This window comes from Equus asinus, chromosome 26 (assembly GCF_041296235.1).
Source record: "Equus asinus isolate D_3611 breed Donkey chromosome 26, EquAss-T2T_v2, whole genome shotgun sequence".
NCBI lineage: Eukaryota > Metazoa > Chordata > Mammalia > Perissodactyla > Equidae > Equus > Equus asinus.
The window spans coordinates 27,353,747-27,367,865 of record NC_091815.1 but is presented as its reverse complement, the minus strand read 5'-3'; the positions used below and the strand labels follow the sequence as shown (position 1 = coordinate 27,367,865).

The window sequence follows — 14,119 nt, the reverse complement described above, 5'->3', positions numbered from 1 at the left end:
TGCCAACTATACCAAAACTGTTGTGGAAGTGGGAGAATTCTCCCTTTTCCTTAAGGTTCTTATGGCTGGTCAAATAACTAAAAAGGCAGGTTAGCAGGAGAAAATCAAAGTTTAATAGCATGCATACGTGGGAGAAACTCAGGAGAAACTGAGTAACTCAGCCAATTGGCCGAGGCTGCCTGTTTAAGTATCTTCAGCTACAGACAAGGAGGATGTTGGGGATAGTGATTTGGGGCTTCAAAGGGGAGGAAGGCAATTCACATAGAAATGGAAAAGCAAATGTTTGGTAAATAGAACTTGGATAAGAGTGAGTTTAGCATGGATCCTCCCAGTCTACTGATACCCAGAATTATCTATGGTGAAGGCTTGTCCTGGGGACAGGCCTTTATTTTAAATTTCTTTTAAGCAGTTAGGCAGGGGAAGGTGGAATGTTCTTCCTGAGTCTTCTGAGCCTTTCTTGTCTTCAGCTGGAAATAATCTGCATACCAGAGTGGCACATCTTGGGGCAGGCTGCCCTGAACTCCATCATGTTCTTGATGCACCTGACAAGTGGGTGCAGGGACACTTGGGGCCCTTGATGGATGCCTTTCCAGAACCCTGGGGCCTGCTAAAGTTTGCCGGGGGAGTTCTTCTGATTGCGTGAATATCGGACAACCAATCAGTGGGTATAGTTTCAAGTTTAGCAGGGGGTGCACGAAACTGTCAGTGTAACAATTATTTATTTCGATGAAAAATGGGAGTTCTGGGTGAAGAAGTACAGTGAATTTAACTCACATTCACCAGAGGTGAGGAAAATAGGACAGGTGTTCTATTTATGGTGTTAAATGTGAGTTGACTGGAAAATCCAAACTTATAAAGTGTGCTTCAGAACAGACAAACTGAAAATCATAGTCAGAAATAAGACAGCTGCTTGTCCATTGCCAAAATGACTCTTTGTCCAGATGATACTTCTAGACTCTTTTTTCATCATCTGCTGAAAAGCATGTCATTACACAAGCCAATGATGTGACTTGAAACCTATAATAAATTGTGTCTGTCTGCAAGAACCTCTTAAACTTGTGATCTCAGATATTGACAAAGTTAGGCAGGTGCCCTGTAGGTATGATGTTTTAGAAATCTGAACCTAGCAAGTTTTTCTGGTATGCTGGTCACCAGACAAAACTTAGAATGTTCCTTAGGCCGTGGCATTCCTGTCATTTTTTTCCTTTACATCAGCAAAGGACCTGTGAAGATGAGGGTTCCCTTGGATGTGGCTGGCCCTGGGGCTCCACGGAGTAGCAGGCATTGACTCTCTGAGTTGGAAGTGTGTGTGCTGAGAGGTGCATAGTGTCGACGAAAATAATCCATAACCAATCTATAAATGAAAATTTTGGGTGAGTTTATTCTGAGCTTAAATCTGAGGATTATAACCCGGGAGAGTCTTTCCACAAAGGAACAGAGCACTCCAAAGAAGTGGGGGTATAAGGGTGGTTATATACCCTCAAAGAGGATGTTTCACATAGGATTGAAATGTCCCTTTTACAATAGTCGCGAGACTGCTCTGTTGGCACAGCGATTGATGGAAATAGCAGGTAGGTCTTCTGTCTCTGTGAACACAGCAGGGTGGCAGTCTGTTGTCTCCAGCTGGGTGGTCACAGGTGAGCTGGGAGGTGAGTGCAGCAATCAGTTCCTAGCCTAAGGAAAAATGCTAATGTGGGGGGAAGTTGCATCTTTATCACAAGGGCCTTTGTTCTGGCCATAGGAAATGTCTAAGCAGATATGCAATGCGTGCTCAATAGTCAGTCAGGCCCTTTAGGAGGAACACAAAAGAAGTCAGGCCGAATTAGGTTTATACCAAATGGCTTCCTCATATACTCCAATATATCCTATTGCTTGCCATTTTTATTTGTCAATAGTCACAGGCTTTCAAGAAACACCCTGTGCCTATTTCTGTGGTTTGTATTACTGTTCATGGTTGTGTGAGGAGAAATAGCGTCTCAGGGAAGAAGGGAGGGTAAGTCTTTTGAGTAAAGGGGTGTTTGCTTCTGCCAGTACCGTAGTGATGGTGGGTTTTTATTTGGTTTTGTTTTTTAATATATTCAAGCTGCACAAGAAAAGGAAACAAAGGGTACTCAGGTCAAAGTGTAGCTTGAATCACTTTCATTCTACTTGGGCCAGTAAAGTTCAGACATGCAATTGATCACAATTTAACACAGAAAACAAGGGAGATGGGAGGATTCAACGGGTTAATAATGACCCAGCCAATGACTCTGCGGTTCTTTAGCTGTAAAGTGCAGGACAGTGCTGGCCACCAGCAGGGCAGCCAGGAAACAGCATGAGAGACTGCAGCCCAGTAAGGTACTGGTTCAAGTCAGATCTCAGGCCTGTGTCCTCTGTTGGCTGTCCCATTGCCCACTCAAATTCATCCCTGCCTTATAAGTCTGAAGACCCAAAGGTGCAGGTCAATATTGTAAGACTCATGTCACTCTGGATGGATGGCACCCAAGGCCCTGCATGATCTTCCCCCCAGGCTCAGGCACACTGACCACTCCTCGTTTTGAGGGGATGTGGGTGTGGCTGTGAGTAGGGAGGGTGGGTCTCCAGGTCCTTTCATTCCTTAGACTAGATCTCCATTTCCATTAATTTTGTTGTAAGGTCATGAAGACTAAAATCTCCTGAGCATTTTCTCCAGGAAGACCCCCTAGTGTAGCTATTTATACAAGCCGGCCCAGCTATGATCTTTTGTGGTACCCATTCCAACCACTTTAAGGACTGGGTCCTAACTTTAGTCCAAAACACAGGTGAGCTGTTGATCCATCTGATCCAAAAAGTGACGGACTCTGTGATATGTGCTTGTTTGATGTTCCCATGTGGGAGAATGGAGAATAGTAACTTAACTATAATCCTTTTCTGCTATTTTTTGAGGAAGGTCCAGAGCCACAGGTAGTGTTTTTATCTCCTAAGATTCCAGGTGCTTCTACATAATTGATGACATGATTGCTTGAATGTTTTGGTTTCATTTTATAGATTAGGATAAGGAGACCCAATTTGCAGATCTCCTGTAACCTACCATATGGCAACAATCCGTCCTACTGGTGGAATTTCTCAAGTTATACTATTTAGGGAAATGTTTCTCATATTCTCTACTGCTCTTGAGAATTACCAGGGGTGCCTTTTTAGAATGGAGATCACTGGATTCCATGTTCTTATGGCCAAGCCTGAGAAAAACGGGGCTGGGGTGGGGATATGCTCTCCTTCTAGTGGCAGAAGCTGCAAGGTGCAGGCAAAAGGCATGGATGTGTCACTCTAACATTGGGAAGACAGGAAGATTAAGACAAATGATCCAGACTATGACGTGAACTCTTGTTTATTAGATGTAGAAGTCCTAATCATGAATTTAAAATAAGTAAATATTTGTTCAATTATATTTAAATTCCCTCACCTTGAGATTTCGTGTGTGTGCAGGGGACCATCACACACACACACACACACACACACACAAGCACATACACACATCCCTCAGGGAACCTACATACAGGATTCTGGACAGCACTAGGCAGGCATCAGGAGCAGAGCAAAGAGAGCAAATGACTCTCATGCTGTCCTTGGGGCAGTCAGCTCAGTGACAACTATGAGGGCTGAGATGGGGCTAACTACAGAGGCAGGTGCCTCTGAGGGGTGGGGGACCTGCTGGGAGGAGTGAGGGCGTCAGAGAGCTGGGTACTAATATCCAGGAAGGCAAACTATTCCCAACAGAGAACACCTGTCTGCAGCAGCTGTGCATACAGAGGGTCCCCGGGCCAGGCTGCCAGTGCCTTGGCCCCACCACCAACCCTGCTCTAGGGTGAAGAATTTGCAGTGTGGGCCCCAAGTGGGTGGGATTGAGGTTGATGCTGATATCAAGGGAAACCAGTAATTCCAAACTCAAAAGCCTGTCCTACAAAATAGGAAAATGCCCATGCATTCTCTAAGTCCCCAGGGTACAAACAGCTCACATCTAAGTTAGCAGGAAGTTCAGTCATTTCCTGGGTTCCTCGCCCACAGGTCCACTTGCAGACACACAGGGTCGCTCACAATTGTCCCTACATCTCTCCTTTGTACAGCTGCTGACACCTCCTGACAGATGATTGATAATCAGGATGATGTAGCTTGAGAGCCTGGTCCCACAGCTGACCAGGAAGGCAGGACTTGGCCTCCAGACTGGTGGGGTTGAGGGTAGTGACCAATCTGAAGACCTGGGGAAACTTGGACATTCAAACAGAGCTACCCAAGTTTGACGGGGACACAGAGTTGATGTAGGACTAGGTTGGAAAACAGAATGGAGGGGCCTCAGTCTGAAGCACTGAACTGGGAAGTTCTTGAACCTTTGCAGGGAAAAGGCTGGATTCTCCAGAGGAAATGACTTAACTGCAGCAGCTCAGAGGGCTGTGAACTGTCTGCCCACCATCCACCCCTCTTCCCTCTAGGAGTAACAGCCTCTCTTCTTGTCCCCATATCCAAACTCACCTGTGTCCCTTCACTGTCCAATTGTACATGAATGGACTCAGGGGTCCCTTTCCTGCACTGCATGGAGGGGGAGGGGAGGCTGAGTTCCCACTGACAGCCCAGCAATGCTGTCCTGAGAGGTGGGGTCTGGCAGGACTTCACATTCCCAACAACCTGTATCCTGATCTGGAGTTGATGGTGAATCCCTGACACCACCTGCTCCCTCAGGCCCTGAAAGAAGTTGTGCCACAGTGAATGACATCTCTCCTAATTCTTCCCGTTAGGAAGTTTCTTGAAATACCTGGGGGGGCCCATCTCTTGCTGTGAAACGCCCAGTCTGGAATATTCCACAGCATCCCAGCCAAGGCGCATGTGCACAGATCCTAAATGACAGGGCCTTCAGGGTCACAGGCTCACAATCGTTTCCTCCAGTGTCTACACCTGGGCAGGGTCATCTTAGCCCTGAGTGTCCAGTCTTCAGTGTCCGTTATGCCTGGAACCATCCTTTTCCAAAATGACTTGCTCTTGGGGTTGGTTCAAGGTCACCAGTCCAGGCTGCCACCTCCTCCAATGGGAGACATCTCCCTTGGGTCCCTGATCTCTGTCCCAGGAGCTTTACCCAGAGCAAATCTAAAGAGTATATGAGGGCTGGGGCTTGTGGCAGTAAGAATAGTTGCATTGGTCTCAGGTGATGGAAAAATCCACAGACGCTCAGGAGAAGCATGAGTGCCCTCTAGTGGATGGTTCCTGCTGGAAGAAGAGCAAAAGGGGCCAGGAGAGCTGAGAGATTAGAGCTGACCTTGGACCAAGTGCATGTTGAGGTTCAGAAGGAGGTATATTTAGGGATGAGTAACTTATGGCTGCCTGTGGCTCACCAGCTGGAACACTAGTTTTCTAAAGGGTGTAACCACAAGTCACAATGGCACCACTGGGTTATATTGCAAAGTCAGATGATCAAAATTTTGTGGACATTGAAAAGGAAAAATACATGATAAATCTATATGCAATGTCATTAGACGGTCTACTCTGATGATCTTACCATCTTAAGAGGCAGCTTAGCAATGAATGTGAAGTCATTCTATCATTGGGAAAAATATTTTCTTAAGAAGAAAATTATATCGAGGGAGTTTCTCTTTATTTTCAGAATCATATACATTTGCATCATTCCTTAAGTATGAATCTAGACCCCTATGAACACTTACAGCCATTTTCCTGTTTCAGGCCTTGTGTAGAAGTGATGGGACATTGAGACGAGGCCATTAAGCAGTTCTCCATCCTGGCTACACATTAAAAGTATCTGGTAAGCTTTAAAAAATTACCAATGTCTGGGTTCCACTCCACATCAATTAAATTGGGATCTCTTGGTGGGACCTGAGTATTAGTTGTTTTAAAATTTTTCCCAGTCATTCTAATGTGTAGCCATATTTCCTTCCCATTGGATTCTTCTGTCTTCTCTTGTGGCATTTATCCCTTTCTATCTTTGCATTATGATAACTTTTCATGCCTTATTTGCTGTCGTAGGCTTTATGTCCCCTGAGGTAGGGACACTGCCTTTCTCATTTCTGTATCTTTCTTGGAGTCTAACACTGAGACTTGAGGTACAGTAGGTGCTCAATAGGATTTCATGAGCACAGGAACTGGTCATCAGGAAAAGATTCTCAATCACAGCTAGGTTGTGTCCTGTGTCTCAGGTTCATATGTTAGTGCTACAAGGTCCTCATTCTTCCCGGGGTCAGAGTTGTTGCTTGTGATGACCAGGGTGGGTAACTCCTCTGTGAGAGAACAGGGAGAACATTGCCCTGTTTGGTGTTTGTTTTCAGGCATATCATTGGGACTAAGAATTACATGTTTAGGGGCTGGCCCCATTGCCGAGTGGTTAAGGTCGAGCTCCACTTCAGTGGCCCAGGGTTTCGCCAGTTCGCATCCTCTGCGCATACATGGCACCGCTCATCAAGCCATACTGAGGTGGCATCCCATATGCCACAACTAGAAGGACCCACAACTAAAAATACACAACTATGTACCAGGGGGCTTTGGGAAGAAAAAGGAAAAATAAAATCTTTAAAAGAGAATTACATGTATATATGGGGTGGAGAGGCAGGGATGGGTAAGGAGACATCTAATTAGAATGGAGGAATTATACTAGAGAGTAGTGGTAAAGAAAGTAAGAAATGTTAGTAAAGAGGAAGAAATGTGAACTTATCTTGTTGGCCAGGGTTAGCTATCGTAGATTCTTAAGTAGGAGAGTGAACCAGTTTTTAGCAAGGTAATGAGAGACTAGTATACAAGGAAGATTTCAGGAGAGAGACAGAGATGAGAAGTCAAGTTGTACTTCCAGCAGCAGAGTTGTTGAGGCCTGGGTTATTAAGGTTTATGGGAATGGAGAGAACAATGCAACTGAGAGATGATAGAAAAGAATCAACAGGCTTTGATGATGTATTGAATCTGGGAAACAAAAGAGCAAGGGATGAAGGTATTTGGATGTGTCCTGAGTTCTGGGAAGTATTTGGGGCTAGAGATAGAGATGTAGGAGGCACGTGCAGAGAGGTGATTGAACTGTGGAAAGAGGGTGGTGGAGGGAGACAAGCAGGGTCTGAGAACTAAATCTGGTGTGGGGGTGCAGTGCATCGGTGGGGATGGGAGGAGGAGGGCATCCAAGAAGGAAAAGGTTATCTGTGGTCTTAGATGTTATAAAAGTGAAAATTGTGAGGACAGTGAAAACACTTTTGAGTTTGGCCAAGAGATGGATACTGATTTTATGCTGCTTCCAGCAGTCTTGGGTCTGGAGGCAGTATGGCAGAGCCCCTGAGGAAATGAGGTGATGAGGAAGGGGAAACACAGCACATATGTTTCAATTGCTTGGAAGTGAAGGAAATGAGATAACAGGTTAATACTCAGTGGAATTAATAAATGAAGGTTATTCAGGACAGAAGAGATCTGACCTTCTGAGGAGGCAGAACAAAGGAACTGGGGACAAGGAAGATAGAAGGTGCTAGAGAGATTTCTATATGACTGAACCTGTGGAGACTCTTGTGAGGGAAAGTTGTGTTGCTGCATCTGATTCACTGGAGCCCCCCGTGTGGGAGGGGTTATTTGTCTCTAAGAAAGAGGCTGCGAGGTCTTTACTCATGAAATCATCTTCTTTGTGGGAGAAAGACAGGCAGTTTCTTCCAGGCGGGTTGGAGCTGTGGCCTGTTGGTTCTAGATAGACCCACTTTGTTAGCAAGTGAGTTTAGCTAATTCTCTGATCACTAGATCAAATATCTGTAGACTTAGAAAGAGACTTACTCTGATGCCCAGTTAAGCAAGTTCTCTTTCTTCTGCCTGTAAAGAAGACATTGTCTAAAGTGATATCAACAATGAAGCAGCATGTTGATGTCTGATATATAATTTTTATTACAAATATAGAGCACATTTTACAGATAATTCAAAAGTGGCCGTAGCCAAGTAAAATTAAATACTACAGGACAGCGTGGATGAGGAGACGTTTATACAGTCTGTATCAGGGTTAGAAAACCCTGAAAGAGGTGCTTGAGTAGCCGCAAAGAGATTCCATCTGTGTAGAAGAGGCTGGGTGGGAAGTGCACTTGCCCCTCCTTGTCCTGCCCTTCCTTTTATCCTAAGTCACAATGGGACCCATAGACCCCATGAGAGAAAACAGATTTCAGAGGCTCTTCAAGAAGGCTAGGAACCTGCTATAATATTCCCCTCTGTCCTAAGGAGCATCAGCGCCAGTGCAGTTTTCTAGGTTGTAAGCAATGCCAATGGCATGAGTGACAGTGTTTCCTTCAGGCATTCTCGCTTCTCAAGGACCTAATGCACCTTATCAGGGGCCAAAGTTTCCTGAGAAAGTGAGTAGGGCTGACAGAACATACACAGGCAGATTCATAGGATAGAATGATGGCTGGTGACTTGCCTGAGATGCCTGGAAACTGAGGTAGATCCATTTCTAGCCATGAATGAGGAAAACGGCTGCTTCTTCTTTTCTGTTTGGAGCCCCTGACATAAAAGCCTTGAGGAGCTCCTGGCCAAGGGGACTTGAGGGGTTTTGGTGGCTTCTTTAACCTAAGGCAGTCAGATTGGCTTACACAGCTAAGCTAAATAAAAATAACCCCCTCACGTAAATAAGCAGTTACAAAAATTAAAACGGCAGAATGTCTCAGAGAAAAGGGAAAACATCTAATATCCCAAAGTGCATTCTTTAACAATTATTTAAATAATCTCTGAGGGGTAGCTCTCTGATTCCTTTCCCAGATTCCCAGCAGGTTGTCTCTGTTAACAGCTGGCTATTCCCTAAAGCTGCAACCCCTCCTTCTGTGGACATTTACTTGAATAAAGCCCATAAAGTGATTAAAACATGCATGTATTTTTTTTTTTTTTTTTGGCATTTTCGATTAGGACTCAACTGTGGACCTTGGCAGATAGTTCTCCTTGCTGCTTGTAGTGGGTTCTCTGAAGACAGGCTTGCCAAAGGGCTTAGGTAGTATTCCAGCTAAGCAGAAAGGTGCTTAGGTCTCGGTCCTACAAGTAGACTACACTGACAGTGGACAAAGGTGTAGAATTTCCAAGTTCAGAATTGGTTATATATTTGCTTTCCTGTGTCTCATGGGTTCAACCTGGGCTTTAGAGAGACAGGAGAAGCTTTTACTTTTACTTTTTCTCTGTTCTTTCCCAGAACATGCATTTCAGCCGAAAGGATAATCTCTCAAGGTTATGGCAAGTCAAGTTAGACTCCTAAAGGACAGGACTAGGGTGGGAAGGTGAGTGTGCTCTGAATAGGTAAGTTTCAAACAAGTTTAGATCAGGAGAGCGGGGTGGATTCTGGCTACTCTCTCCTAAGTTCTGTTTTGCCAAATTTCAAAGACCAGGAATGTTGGCTTTCATACAGACTCCAGATGTACCTTTTCATGTACTGACAGTGAAGGGAGGGGCTGTGACAAGTCGCCTGGACATGACTGATTTGGAAGATAATGGGGGGGAAGAGCTTCTTCCCCTTCTCCTTGAGGGTAAAGGGATCCTTCCAGAGGTGAGGATGAGAAGCTTGGAGTAAGTCAGCAGTGCAGTGAACAGGGAAGGATATGTTACTTCTCTTTTACTTCTGATTAAATTGTTTCTGTGGCTGATGGGGTTGGGGAGGCTGAAGTTGGTTTCTTCGATTCCTGGTCATTGAAGTTCAGGGAAGAATATGTAACTTCATTCATCTGAAAGGCTTGAGCATCGGTCAGTTAAATCAGTGTCATAGGTCAGGCCCTCACCTGGTCTAGTGTGATTCAGTACCACGTGCTATCACCACTTTGAAATTTTTAGCTTTGGAGGAGGGCTTTTATCGCCCATTATCTCTGCTTGCTGACATCCTGTGGATGGTCATCGGAAGAGAGAGGTTATGGCATTCGTATGACAGAATACAATAATACAGCAACGAGAATGAATACACTATAAAGTCATAGAAAAATATGGATGAATCTTGCAAAATAAATTTGAATGAAAGAAACAAGACACATATAAGGATATACTGTGTCGTTCATTTACGTAAGAGCATGAACAGACAAAACCAATCTAGTACATTGGCAGTCAGGATAGTGGTTATTCTTTGGAGGGAAGTAACTGGAGGGATTTTTGAGGGGAGGATGACATGTTTTGTGTCTTGATTTTGGTGCAGCTTACACGGGTATGTTCAACTTATGAAAATTCATAATGGTTAAAATATACTTATGACTCAAACACTTTTCTGTATGTATCTGTATGCTATTAAAATGTTAAGATGAGAAAAAATTGATAAAATTATTATAAAGTAAAGGAACTAAGGCCTAAGACCCCTTAGAATGGAAATTATCCTTTGACATTAAGAGCCGAATCAGAAGAAGGTAGAAGAGGGAGAATGATCCAGGTATTCCTTGTGTTGGGTACTGTCTTGGGTGCTTTATCTTTGTATTTCATTGAATTCCCTCAACTTCTCTTTGAAGTAGGCAGCATGCCCATTTACGGATGACAAAGCTGAGGATCAGAAAGGTTAAGCTACTTGTCTGAGGTCACAGAGCTAGTAAGAGTCTCAGCCAGCATTCAAACATAGGATGGACATAATTCCAAAGTTCTCATGCATGTAATGAGGTAGGCTCATAGGAGTCATTATGAAAAATTCTTTGTTTGCTCCTGCATTGAGGAACTTTGACCCAAACCTGGTCTCACATTATGTCTTCAAGAGTAACCCGTTCTATACAGACATACCTCCATGAGAAACTGAGCCAGTGAAACTAGCTGTGTTTACCTTGTTAAGGGAGTTGTCAGAGCGGCCCTGACCTGGGGAAGCAAATGAAGAGTTCCCAAGTCATGGAAATACATAGCTGACATATGGCCTTAGAATAATGATGTTCCTAAGCTGTTGTGATTTCTAGCTGAAGGAGGTGGCTGGTGGTGGGAGGGTGGAGTGGGGAGGTGACCCATGATCACTTAAGGAATTGGCTTCCCTCCTAGTCTGTGGTCCAGACCCAGGGCATTAGTACCAGAGGAGGGGCAGGAGTAGAGCCAGAGGAGGCCTCCATCCACTTCTGAAAATTTCTTCTAGGCTACAAGGCCTTGATTTTTTCCCTGATTCTCTGTTTTTCAGCAACAGGCTTCAGTAGCAGGGAGGGGCATTGAGGCCCTTACCACAGAGAGCACCACAAGACTGGGAAAATCTCACCCACGTCCATAAAGAGGCAGTAGGAGGAAGGAGGAAGGATGAAGAAGTGGCTCCTGGAAACACATCCATGTTATGCAGGCCTGCCTGGCCTAGGCAGAGTGAGGTTCAGGGAGTTCAGGAGAAAGCCTGGAGGTCAGCTCAGCACTCAGGCTGCAGGGCCATGAAGTCTGCCCAGGCGTTCCATGGTGATTGGCATGAGGCTGACTCCATAAAGAGTAGAGCAGAGTTAAGATTAGAGATGATGCAGAAAAGAGTGAGGGGGGCAGGTGGGAGCTGGCTGGCTTTGGCAGTGGAACCATCTGCTCTTCCTTTTATCTTTAAATCCTCTTCTTCCACTGCAGAGGGCAATGAGGGCCATATTGATTTTTCCTAAAATACAAGTGGATTATTTCAAATGCAGAAGGAGTGACCGGTGGATAGGGGGAGGGAATCTAGCCCTCCTGGACCATTTGTGAACACAGTTATGAGACAGAAATCTGAGGAGAAGTAAAATTGTTTCCATATTGAAAGTTGATACTAATGCCCCAAAGATCTAAGACCAGTTTCTGGAGGAATATCTCTCTAGAGAGCACTAAAGATCATAGACCAAGTTCTGCAGTCCAAGCAGGATCACATAATGATGAAAGGAAGATGCTCAAGTGGCTTTGAAATCAGTGGCTCCCTAGGTAGAGAGAGACATATGAGTCCTGTTGTGAGGATAGAATTGATCAGGGGGCAAATCTGAGGTGTCTGTTATATAAAGGGAGGAAGTCTACCAAATTAGTTGAAATGATACGTCTTATGTTAGTAAATTTAGGAAAGAGGTCCCCATCACCCATTTATATGGACAGTCAGATAAAACGGGAAGAAGGTGCAATGCTTGCATGTGGTTTTCTTTCAACCTCGAAACGCAAATTCATCCAAATTGGGCAGCATCTAAGTGAAAGGCCAGTGGCTGGTGGATGTCACGATCTGTGAGCATCCCACCATATGGTAAAGGTGTCATCACGAGGACCTATGTGTGTGAAACAGACAGTAAACCAGTCAGATGGTGCAGGGTCTGGCCAGCCCCACTTTGGGAAGGTCTCAGGAACCACTGGAGGAACAGGAGCCTCACTGGATGAGGATATAAGGCAGGAATCAAAGGGGTGAAATGAGCCTGTGAGCTTTTGGGGACTGCAGACCTGTCCTTCTACCTTTGACTCCTTGGTTGAGTCATGTAGAGAGTAGATCAAGGGGTCACACATCCCTGACACATGGCATATTCCACTTGTTGGCATTATGGAGGGAAAGAGCCCTGGATGGGGGCGCAATGGAAACTCCTTCTCCTGGTCACCTGGGGAAACTAGTTTTTGATGGAACCTCAAAGGGCTGCTGCTCCCACTGATTTTTGTGTCCTTTCCTATTGCCCGGGAGGGTGGGCCTGGCCACAGGTGCTAGAGAGAGAATTCGGAAAAGGCCTAAGAGTGTAGGAAGCTGTGACAGTCCCACCTGCAATGAAGGAGGAGGAAGACGAGAGATATGGAAGGAGCAGAGAGAGCCAGAAACATCCAAGATCACAAGCATTGGGGGTTACAAGTGACTTCAAAGACACCAGGCACCAAGAGCCCATGGCTGCCCCAGGGGCAGGGCCAGAAGAGCCCTGGAAACCCTCCTATGCCTGAGAAGCCTAAGCGTCAACATGAGACTCTTCTCTCAGAGTGGCCTTAAGGGCTGGTAGTTAGAGGGAGGGTTGGAGCATGGGTCTCAGTCCCTGGAGAGACAGAGAACAAGTGCGGTCATAACCTCCTAGGATTCTGCATCCAGGTTCCAGTCTGTGAAGAGATTAGGGATCATTCATTCATTCATTCACCATTCATTCCTTCCCTCCTTTAGGAAAGAGCAACTGAATTCTTGGGGCCTGGGCTGGTTGCAGGTGTAGAGTGAGGAGTAAGAAAGCAAAGTCCTTTCCTTTATACTCCAGTGGGAGTGACACCAACACATCAGGAAACAAATGATTTCAAATCCAGTGTAGGGAGGTTGGATTGGCCACCTGAGGTGGTAGCCTGGACATTCCCTGCACTGACTAATTGTTGATGAAAGTAATTTAGTTCTTGAGTGAAAACGGATTGATTCTCCATTTACTGTCACTCCCCAGAGCAGAAAATCTATCTTGAGCTGTGGATCCCTAAGAAGAAAGAATCTGATCCAATGGCTGGTCTTGGGATCCATAGATACCCGATAAGACCCCAGGGGTGGTGGATAGGTTTGGGCTGTGGCTGCACAACAATCTTGCTGTGACTCTGATCTGCTGTTCATGGTGTGTGTGACCCTGATTCAATGTCTGTATTTCCCTGTGCCTCAGTTTCCCCTTAATAATTCCGGTAAATGTAAATGGTCTCTGGATTACCATGTTGTCTGTGAATTAACCTTAAAACATCCTCAAATACCTCACTTAAAGATTAATATGGAGGAGCTGCCCAAATAAATGGCATTTAAGGGAGAGTCCCCTGGGCCTCATCCCTGGTGAATGAGGATCTGCCAGGAGCATCTTCTGTCCTCTGTTCCTCTCTAGGGATGGTAACCATCCTCTGGAGTCCACTGTACCCCAGGACAGTTGGCTAATGACCTGAGGACATTGTCCATCTGTGTTCTTCATGCCAAGTTTCCGGTGAAGGATCAGCTTCCACTCCTGTCCAGATGTGGCTCTTAGGGCCAAGCCCTGGCTGGTGACCAACTCAGGAGCCTCAGGACTTGGGCATCTAGAAAATCATTTCTCCCAGTCAGCCCTGCCCAAGAGGCCAAAATCTAACCCTGGCTCAGGTTCTGCAGGATCACTGTAGTCAGGAGCCCTGCGACAGGGGTCTAGGTAGGAGCTTTCCAGGCTGAGCTTCTTTATGAGGGTCCCCGGGGGCCCGTCAGGCCAGGCCCTGTCTGAGCTGTGCAATGTCTTCCCCAGGGTCATGTTCATGGGAGGAGCCAAAGGGGATGGCCTGAGAATGATCTCCCTCTTTTGAG

General features: G+C 45.5%; 1 long non-coding RNA gene across 14 annotated transcripts in view; it reads left to right on the top strand.

The window, feature by feature from the left end:
* LOC123281330 (uncharacterized) overlaps positions 1-14,119 on the top strand; it is a 222,573-nt gene that overhangs the window by 17,913 nt on the left and 190,541 nt on the right. For all 14 annotated transcript variants that reach the window (XR_011498598.1, XR_011498599.1, XR_011498595.1 and 11 more), the window contains exon 3: positions 5,686-5,764. This is a non-coding gene — a long non-coding RNA (uncharacterized lncRNA). The remainder of the gene's footprint in view (positions 1-5,685; positions 5,765-14,119) is intronic.